The sequence below is a fragment of the Sinocyclocheilus rhinocerous genome, unplaced genomic scaffold (assembly GCF_001515625.1).
Source record: "Sinocyclocheilus rhinocerous isolate Xijiao unplaced genomic scaffold, SAMN03320098_v1.1 scaffold57, whole genome shotgun sequence".
In the NCBI taxonomy this organism is placed as follows: domain Eukaryota; kingdom Metazoa; phylum Chordata; class Actinopteri; order Cypriniformes; family Cyprinidae; genus Sinocyclocheilus; species Sinocyclocheilus rhinocerous.
In genome coordinates this window covers 2,258,228-2,269,361 of record NW_015652130.1, presented here as the reverse complement: position 1 = coordinate 2,269,361, position 11,134 = coordinate 2,258,228, and the positions used below count along the sequence as shown (strand labels likewise).

The following is an 11,134-nucleotide window of genomic DNA, read 5'->3' as shown; positions in this document are numbered from 1 at the left end:
GGGGGGGGACCACAGTTCCTTGCAATAAGGAGTCTATATTTTTATATATAAAAATATATAAAAATATATTTATATATTTGTAAAAATATTTACAAATATTTAAATAAATAAATTAGATTAAAATAAATAAAAAATCAATTAAAATAAACAAACCTCAAGCAGTACAGTGCTATAGTGTGTAGAAAAATTATTATAGTAACAATGTAAATATTTTCCAAAACATATTTTGCAGTATTTTCACAGTATACATTGGGTCTTTATATATAACAATATATTGCTGCATTTTGCATTTTTAGGATGGGGTCACTTGCACAAGGATGATGATATTTGGGGGCCCGTGAAATGATTTAAAGATTTAAGTTTAATTTTTAAAATTGAATTATTTAAGTTCACATTACAGCAATTTATCTAATAAGACTTGTATATTGTGCTTATTTCATATTTTGTTTTTTGTTTTGTTTTGTTTTGTTTTGGTTTGTTTTGGTTTGGTTTGTTTTGATCGTGTCCTGTTTGCCATTTGCAATGAACCAGCCGATAACTATCTAGATACTAGAGGAAAAGACACAGGGAAAGGTAGGAGAACCACACAAGTTCATTAAATAAGGAACATTTTACCTTCTGCCACATAAAGACACCACAGTTGCATTGATATTTATAATCATGCAGTGACATCCATACATTTTCAAGTGTGACATAAGAGTCCAAAGCCAGAAGTAATATCTATACGTGCATACAAATGATCATTTTTTAATGACTGTCAGGATTTTCAGGTGAGAAAATGTCACAAAAAGTGGAGGTGTGACTACAGGTTCGGATGAAGCCCTGCTGTCTGGAGACTCAAACGATTTTATGGTGTACTTAACACTACATGAGAAATAATAACTGCTCAAATACAACAGCCATTAATTTCCTCATCAGTACACTGACTCCAATTAATATGAGTTAAGTGTAGCGCTAACATTATTTCAGTGCCATATTCACATTTAGCCACAGTGTGGCACTGTATGAATGACACAGCCCATGATTAGACTGAGGAGAACCGTTGACAAGATTAATGGTCCTTACTGGCAAAGGGATGTAATTTAGGCAGTTTAGGCAAGTGATTTATAACTCAAATATAATTGATCTAGCCAACTGTCTTAATAAATTTCAATTTGGTAACTCTGTGATTAACTAGCAAGCTTTAAACTTGCAAACTTGCATATTTTTCATTGGTCATTATTATTTCAGTATTTTATATATCATTTTAGTATTTTAACCCTTTCTTTTGAAAATGCATCACATTCTTAGTCCCTAAAAATGTAATCAAAAGGCATAATGCAAGGAACTATGGATTTTTGCAATGAGCTTCAACCTGATAGTACAACGTGTGGTGTTAATACTAATGAACACTATAACTACTGTTGATACTAATAAACAATCTTTTAACATTTCAAGCCCACATTAACTTCCTTGCTAAACCTGCGTTCTTCCACCTCCACAATATTGCATTTCACCTCCCACTTCTAAGCCCAAGACACTGAATCTCTAGTCCATGCCTTCGTAACCTCTTTCCTCCACTATTTCAATTCTCTCTTAATTGGTCTTCTAGCTTAAAAATCCCTGACAGATTGCAATGCAACAGTTGCCACCCACACCAAACAATCTTCCCACATCATCCTCATATTCTCATATCCTCATATAACGGTCTTATTCGCTACAAGGTTCTTTTAATTTCTCAGTGGTCTCAATGGTCTTGAAACAATATTATTTGTAATTCTTTTTTTTTTCTGACCACCATTTTTTGATGTGATGTTTCTTGTATAGAAATTCCTTTCCGACTCACATAAAAAAAGGTAATGGTGAGATAAATTAATAGTTATATAAAATGCACTGTATATAGTTATATGCAATATATAGTAAAAAAAAAAAACATTTGTGAAATGTGAAATAGTCAAATTGTGAGATATAAATTCACAATTGAAAGAAATAAAGCTGCAATCAACAAGAAATCACAATAACATTTTATTTATTTATTGACTAACTTACTCACTAACTCTAAGGCGGAATCCAGCTTCCATAGTAAATAAAATACATTTATAATAACAATAATAATAATAATTATTATTATTATTGTTATATCAATAATTATATTATACATTAACATTTCTCTGCATATTATAGGTATGGAATCAGCAGACCTTGCCGGTAACTTAAAAGACAGCAAATCCAGTAAGGATGGGAAGAAGGTGAATTAATGATACTACAGTCTCTGTTGATTCTATCGATACTATACACTCTATTGATTTATTAATTGCTCTAAAAAGTCTTTGGTAATTGCTCTTTATATTGCATCTATCACTTTTGCTAGTTGTCTTCTAAAGATAAAGCAAGCATATCTAAAGATGGAGGTACACAAAAGTTAGCAACACAAAGCAGCAAAGATTCAGACTCGAGACCAAATCAGGCTGAAGTGATGGAGTGTGAGACTGACGCCATGACAACAGCTGGAGGTTTTGCTATTTCTTTTTCATTTTACAATGATACAGTATATTACTATAACATACAAATAAATATTTGTATATTATATAGAGAAAACAGACTCATGTTTGAATCGGTGATGACATTTTTTTAAAATATTACAGATCTTCCTGAATTCGACCCTGATGACCTACACAAGTTCTCCAAAAAAGTGGTAGTTAAAGTTGGCCAGACTGCTTCCTTTAAAATGCCATTACCTCCTCAAGACCCGACAGAGATCAGCTGGTTTAAGGACGGCACTGAGCTTTTTGATGGTGGCAGCATAAAAATAGTAAAGGAACTAAACCAGAGACGTCTTCAGATAAAAGACTGCCTGCAATCTGACTCTGGGGAAATTAAGATCCAGCTTAAAAACACTTTTGGTACTGCAGAGGCCTTCTCTAGGCTTATTGTGGTCGGTATGTTTCTACTCCACTGTGTAATATATTGAATGTATTCTGAAATAAATATTTATAAACCTTCTGCCTTTTACATGCAGACTCATACATTAACATTAAACTGACACATTAAGTATTTCAAACAACTTTGTACCCCTGCAGACAAGCCAGGTCCACCACAAGGCCCAGTAGAAGTGATTGACAGCTCATTTTCTGTCACTGAACTAAAATGGAAGCCACCAATTGATACCGGTGGCTCTGAAGTGACCAACTTCCTAGTCGAGTGTCAGCAGGTGGGGCAGAGTATGTGGAAGAAGGTGTGGGATAGTTCAGCTGACCGCCTGTCCTTTCGAGACAGAAACGTGTCCCATGGCAAGAAGTACATATACCGAATCTATGCTGAGAACTCTGAGGGTATCAGTGATCCTCTGGAGACAGAAGGCATCATGGCTGGAACTCTGAGTGAGACACTGCATGAGTGCTTATGATTCATGAACATAAATTATGCATGTTATAAATAAAGAAAGAGAATCTTAACCAAATGCATTTTTCCACTTAAGTACGGCATCAAAACTTTTTATGTTGCAGTTTACCCTGGTCAACCCGCCCCTCCTAAGGTGGTCAGCACTTTCAAAAACTGCATCAACCTAACATGGACTCCACCAGAGAAAGATGGAGGAACCAAAATACTGGGCTACCAGCTAGAGAAACGGAAGAAAGATACAAACCAGTGGGTGACTCTGAACCCATCTAAGGAACCTATTTCAGGTACCTGTTTTCCCAACATTTCCAAAAAAACACGTACATGTCTGTAAAACGCCAAAAATTTACCCTTGCATATAATTCACTGCCATTTCCAGATTGAATAAGCAACTTATATTGCTTTTCACATGAAGGATCACACAGGGGCCGATTTTAAATGACAGTTCATTGCACAATAAATACTATGTTATGATCTCAAAACACTTTAGTGCATGATTTGTAAACTGCTACATTTTGACGCACATAACCAGATTCATATGTATGGATTTTCTGACATAGTAAACTTGCTCGGTAACTCACTCTCTGGACATTTCACTTTGAAAGTGTCGCAAAACATGCAAGAAGCAAGGTAATATAATTTTACATAGATGTCGCCTCAGGTAAATTTTTCCAGTGAGTCTGGGTTGTTGTTGTTTTTTTTTCTTCACTTTCAAAACCAAAGGGTTTCTGGTACATCTAGAGTTAGACAAGAGTTACATGCTTTAATAAGCTACTCAACACTTCTCAAACCCTACCATTTAGCTTTATATAGCTGTTCAAGTAAAAATCAAGAGTGGACATAGCTAAAGTGACATCAATGCCATGAACTTTCCAGCTAATAAACCCAATGAATGTAGAGCAAGTGAACTGGAAAACCTTGATTGTAATTACGGTGTATCTTTAGGTTACAATTAAACAAGAATTATAGGGTTTGAATCCCAGAGAGAGGACATTCATTTGAAGACATATGCAAGAAACAATGTAAATGGAAATTATTTTTCTGTACTTTTAATCTATGTAATTAGGAAACAATAGTTTTATGATTAAATGACGTCTAATTCAAATAAAACTTCAGATTATTAATTACTACAAGGGTAGCTATAAGGAGAAGTAAATGCCGTGGATGAGAGGGTCTAAAATATCTTATATGACCATAACATATTACTTCTGACAAAAAAGTCTTTGATCTTCACATAAGTACTGTAGCATTTGTTAAATAAAAAAAATAAAAAAAATAAAAAATAAACATGTACATCTACACTGTAAAATGTCAAACTGCATTGTTACTTTAAGTCTGTTGGTGAAGTCTAATGTGGTCAGGCTGATCCTGCCATATATTATAAATAATATATAAAACAATATTTATGATTTAAATAAAATTAGTTCATTTAGATGTTTTCCGAGATGTAGAAAACTTTCACTTGACAGAAACTTTTACTGTGTTCTGAATCCTGAGGTTGGAATATTCTAATGCTTTACATATTTTTCTAGGTCATAAATATGTAGTATTTTGTAACAGTTTTAGCCGAAAGAAAGTTGAGCGCATCAAGCTGCATCTTGTCATCATTACTTTAACTGTTAACATGAAATCTTCCATAAAAACTGTAATTATGCCATTTCTCTTCACATTTTCTGAAAACAGTGGCTACAGTAAGCTATCTGAGGTTATTTCACTTTGAATCCTCCATACCAGACATTTAAAAAAAAAATTACATTAAGTTACATTAAGTATTATCATTCCCTCTAGTCAGTGAGAAATAGGCACAGACACCCCTGCTCAAGGCTCTCAGACGTACGCTCTATCTCTCATCCAAACTCTTGCCCCCCGTGTGATATCGACCAAATGTGTTATGGTTATTGAAATATTATTTTAATTTATTAGGTGCATTTAAAAAACTAAGTCAATGGAGCAAGACTCAAACCTGCAACTCTCAAAGCAAGACATATTTCTCTGAACCACAACAACTCACGACCAGGTAAGAGGTTCAGACCCCCTAACACTGAAATCCTATAATAGCCCAAGGCTTTAAATGGTCTAGCACTTTACCTGAGGCACCTCTTATGAATTTTCACAGAAACTTCCAGTAATTTTCAAGAGCTTACCGCCTCTCCATTTCCATCATATTTTCCCAGCTGCTTGATCACCCCAGAAACCAAACTGCTGTCTCTCATAAACCAACAATGTCTCATTAACTAGAAGCATTTCCTTTAATTCAAGCACAATTGTTTTCTGTTCTGATGATCTTACCTCACAAATGAAGTACACAGACTCTTCATTTATTCCATGAATACACTGCTATCAAATCATCCCGTCTCCTAATGGAATTAACCCAATTTCACCTATAATTAAATTACCTTTGATTTCCTTTGATACGTACTCATACCATTTGTATTAAAGCTGACAATTTCCTCTAAAAATAATCTTAACATGATAAAGGCAAGATTCAAACCCGTTTCTTAATGAGCACAACAGCCCAATATGTCATGGCTCCACCAGCAGATAACAGTGGACTAATTATTCATCTCCAGACATGTTGGTTATCAAGTCACTGGCTTTTCTTGACGTGCTACTATGACAATTAAAATAATCTGCTTCGCACAGCTCTGAAGTATGCCGTGAAGGATGTGTCAGAGGGGTCAGAGTATGAGTTCAGATTGTCAGCCATTAATATGTCTGGGCCTGGAGAACCCAGCTCTCCCTCTGCGATGGTCTGCGCTAAAAACCCCAACAGTTCTGTTCATAATAGTTTCGTTAGGCCCGTTCACACCAAGCACAATAACGATAAAAACATAGTTCTAAAAATCGTTCTCAATATTAAAGAATAGCAGAGTTCACACCACAACTATAACGATAAAGGCACAGAGAAACGATATCGTAGGAATCACTTCCAGAACGTTTTTCTCCAGCTGATGAACGATACAAACATTGACAGACAATCAGAATCCATCCTGCTATAACGAGCTCGAGAATTTAAAGCGGCAGACGCACGTGCGCTTAGAATAAACAGACGATATCGTTCGCTGGTGTGGATGCTAATATCGTTACCTTTATAGTTATCTTTATAGTTATCATTCTTGGTGTGAACGGGGCTTTAAAAGAGAATATAAATGTACAACTTTGAACTGAATTGAACATTTTGTATTTCTTTCTACTTTCCATCCATTAATTTTCAGTCAGGCCCCACTTCAAAGATCCTGTAGGCTTCATGGTTGTAAGAGCAGGAAATTCTATCAGAATCAAAGTCGATTATGAAGTACTTTGATTTATTGTGCATGCTGTGGATTAAACTGTGTGTCAGGCCTCATTCCCAAATGAACATGTCTAACATTAGTAAGAACATGTAAATTTGCCCCAATGTAAATTAATGTTAATAACTTGGTAAGCGCTTGCAGTTTCTGCTGTATTTAGTCATGCTACCACATAATTTAACAGCAGATAAAACTGGCTCAGATTTTCAGGAACTAGCATTGACTTGTTCAAACTGTGAATCGGAGCAAAAATCTGGGCAAAAAGCATATAGTACATTCCAGCCTTAAGCAAGCAACAATAACCAAGGGGTGGGGCAGGCTTACTGAAGCAAAGGGTCAATTCAGCTCAATATTTTTAATCAGTCATGATTTTTATTTTATCATTTCCTTTCAAACTGTTCATGTCAAGGGCTCACCACAACCTGACATCACATGGCTGAAAAAGGATGAACCTGTGTCCCCCTGGGTCAACATCATCAATGTTGAGGACTCGTCCACACTCGTCATCCCCTCGTCACACTATTCAGACTCAAGTGTTTACACCATCATGGCAAAGAACTCTAGTGGACAGTCCAGCTTTGACATAGAGGTCAGAGTGGCAGGTAAGTCAATTATCTGAAAGAAAGAAAGAAAGAAAGAAAGAGAAAGAAAGAAAGAAAGGATGCATTTTACAATATATCTGAACATTACTGCAAGATATTCAGATATATACAAATCAGTGGAGAGGCCAAAAAGGTTGAAGTGAGTGGACCTTGATGAAATATGGTAGTACAACTACTCTCAAACTAAAGTGCATAATTTTACAATACATAGGGCATAAATGGGGATGCAAATTTCAACAACTAAAATGACATTATCAGTTTTTGGCTGAAAGAGAAAAAGGTCAAAAATATATGCCTAAATTAAAAAAAAAAAAAAAAAACTTGAAAATGTTATCTGTTGAGCATTATAAGGTTGAAGTGAGTGGACCTTGATGAAATATGGTAGTACAACTACTCTCAAACTAAAGTGCATAATTTTACAATACATAGGGCATAAATGGGGATGCAAATTTCAACAACTAAAATGACATTATCAGTTTTTGGCTGAAAGAGAAAAAGGTCAAAAATATATGCCTAAATTTAAAAAAAAAAAAAAAAACTTGAAAATGTTATCTGTTGAGCATTATACATAAAAGATAATGTACCCTATATCGTTAAAAAAAGGTCCCAACCTGCAGATTACAACACATATAATTGTTTCAGTTAGAGACCAAACAATACCTAAGTACAAAAAGTACATTAAAACAATATACACAATTTGATTTTGGGTCGTGTTTTGGTTTGTAGCTTCATCAGACGTTAGCAAACCACTTACAATTATTTAGAGCAGGTGTTTTCTATTCAAACAAGCCCAAACACAAAATAACACTACATGTAGATCTTAGGGTGATCCTCATAGAGTGGCTTGACATGCTGCTTTGCTAAAGATATAGGACATCCAGGATCCGACTGTGTCTTGGTGATCATGATGCAGTGTTTTCCAACATCATTTGAAAACATTGGGAAGTTCAACAAATAGAAACTGGATCTCAGGTATGGTGGGTAGTGCAATCAGTGACATTTTACAGTGGGAGTGCACTTGGACTGGATTGATTGCTAGTTACCAAGTAATTCTTATGTTAATGTATTATTGTCATGTATGCAGGATTTTTCTTCTTTCCTACAAAAAACAATTTTGGGTCCCACTTTTTATTAAGTGGCTTTAACTACTATGCATTTAAATTAATCATTTGGTACAATGCACTTATTGTGTACATACATGTTTTTACATTGTACTTATATTTGAAAAATATCTGCATGTAATGACATCTGTAATTATTTTCTGTAATTACATTTATAATTACACTGTTGACCCATCCCTTACACCTTAACCCACCCTTAAACCTACCCATACCACCAAACCTGTTCCTAATCTTACCCGTTTCCCACCTCAATAACAGCAAAATTGTTTTGCAATACAGTATGAACACAATAAGTACTTTGTACTTATTTTTTGACGTAAATACATAGTAGTTAAGGCCACTTAATATAAAGTGGGACCCAATTTTGTCATTCGTTTGGGTGAACCAGCCGTCAATCTGAGTGAGCTGGTGCCACCCTGGCCCTTATGTAGCCTCACCACTAATACAAATATATAAGTAGTTTGAGAATGTAAGATCACTTACAGCATCTTAAATCACTGCCATATCAACAACCTCTTTGCATATCCTGTATGTGCAATATTTCAAAACCTTGCCTTAAGTAGCCTCTATAAATTATGCAGAGAGCAAAAAGCAGACCAAAGTGCATCACCACTGTGAATGTGACTACACTGTCCAGTTTATCACACTAATAATTAGGCCTTGCTGCATGCAGGAGCAGCTCTAAGCGGGTGCAGTGCCTTTGTGTCAACAAGCAACTCTCAGTGCCCCTGTAAATTCATATATAACCAAATATTTTTAATTAGTCTACTTTTTGTAAGGCTGTTTAAATGGCTAGATAAAACATGTGCCCAATATGCACCACTACTGGCTGTAAGGTCCTTTGGAGTACACAATTTTAATTGAATCCTTCACGTGCCAATTTATTACTTTCATTGCCACACGCGCCAACCCCCTACAGCTTCAAAACTGTCTTTATTTTTCTTCTGGCTACAGATCAACCAAAGCCTCCAGGCCCAGTGGTGATAGAACAGGTTGTTTATGGTAAAGTCATTATCACATGGGCTCCATCTCCAGACCAGGAGAAGGATGATCGACTGCACTACATGGTGGCAGAACGTGATTCCAACACACGTGTTTGGCGCACAATTGCCGACCATCTGTTTTGCAACACTTACACTACCTCTGTCCACCCTGGTCGTGAATACCACTTCAGAGTCTATGCAAAAACTGATATGGGACTTTCTGATCCCTCTAAATCACCAACATGGGGTGTCAACGAGCTGAGAGGTAGGTTGCTGGAGAGTAAAAACAAGTGCTCACTCATTTAATTGTCATATTACTCAATTTCCTTGTACAGTATATCATAATAATTTGTTGCATGAAAGGAACAGTGCATCCATAAAATTTAAATTGTCATTATTTTATCACGTAATTCCAAACCTGAATGACTTTTTCTTCCGCGAAAAACACAAAAGAAGAAATTGTCAAGATTTTTTAATGGTTGCTCATTTTATGCAGTTGTGAATGTGTACTGTGAGGCTTTCAAGATTAATGAAGGCTGTAAAAGCACCACACAAGTAGTTCATGACGATGTGTAATATTACAGGTCTTCTGATGCCATACAATAACTTAGTGTGAAAAACAGACCAACATAACAAAATCACGAGATTCACACATTTTTGTTGATGCATAATAGTTCATGAAAGAAATAGCGATGTCTGATTCATTAACAAATCATTATTTTGAATTAGATCTTAACAATGACTCGGGTGAACCGATTTTCAAAACTACTCTGAATGATTCATTCATGAGTCTGACTGATCTGGACTAAAGTTCAACACACTGACTCAGTGATCTGATCATAGCAGTACATTAAGAGCAAGCAGTACAATTCTCATTTGTTAATACTCTTACAGGTTTGGGACGACATGAGAATTAGAAAACAATGACAGAAATTAAATTTTAGGCTGAACTATTCCTTTTTCTCATTTCTAGTGCAACTATTCACAAGGTCACCAGCTATGATAACTCTTGAGAGGCCACCTTCCATCTTGGTTCCACTGAAATTCCACAGTCCACCACGGTGCTTTCAGCTGTACATGACCTGTGCTGTCCGTGGCTTCCCCACTCCACATGTTTCGTGGTACCTCAACAACGTCTGCATCAACTCCAACAACAGCTACTACATCACAAATGCATATGGAGTCTGCTCTATGTACATCATCCGAGTTGGGCCAGAACATAGTGGCGAGTACAAAGTGGTGGCAGTCAACTCATTTGGCAAAGCAGAATGTTCCACCAAACTAAAAGTGAGAGGTATGTAATGATTATTTCCACATTTGAATATGTTACTGCTACCATGAAATACCATCAAAAATGACATATTCCGACTTTATTCTCTTTTCGATTTATTTACAGATTGAAATTCAGCATGCTGACGACCAGCTAGCTTGTGTACTGCAAACCTAACCAATATATAGTGAATTATTTTATGTAGAGCTGCTTAGGAATAATATGCACTGCAAATGCCAAGAGATATATTGGTGTATCACCGTTCGTGATATTTTATTAGATAAAATCAGAATTATTAACTGCATATTAGTGCTGTTATAGCTATAAGACATGAATGTGAACTGTGTTTATTGAAAAAAATAAAATAAACAGTTTTCTGCTCACTTCTCTGGATGGTCATTTTCAAAAAAAAAAAAAAAAACATCAAAATAAGATAATCTTAGCAGAGGTTGTTACACTACATTTTCCCCTTATTCAACAAAAGATTTTA

General features: G+C 35.6%; 1 pseudogene; it reads left to right on the top strand.

The window, feature by feature from the left end:
- LOC107713483 (immunoglobulin-like and fibronectin type III domain-containing protein 1) overlaps positions 1 to 10,817 on the top strand; it is a 14,472-nt pseudogene extending 3,655 nt beyond the window's left edge.
- Positions 10,818 to 11,134: the final 317 nt, after the last annotated feature.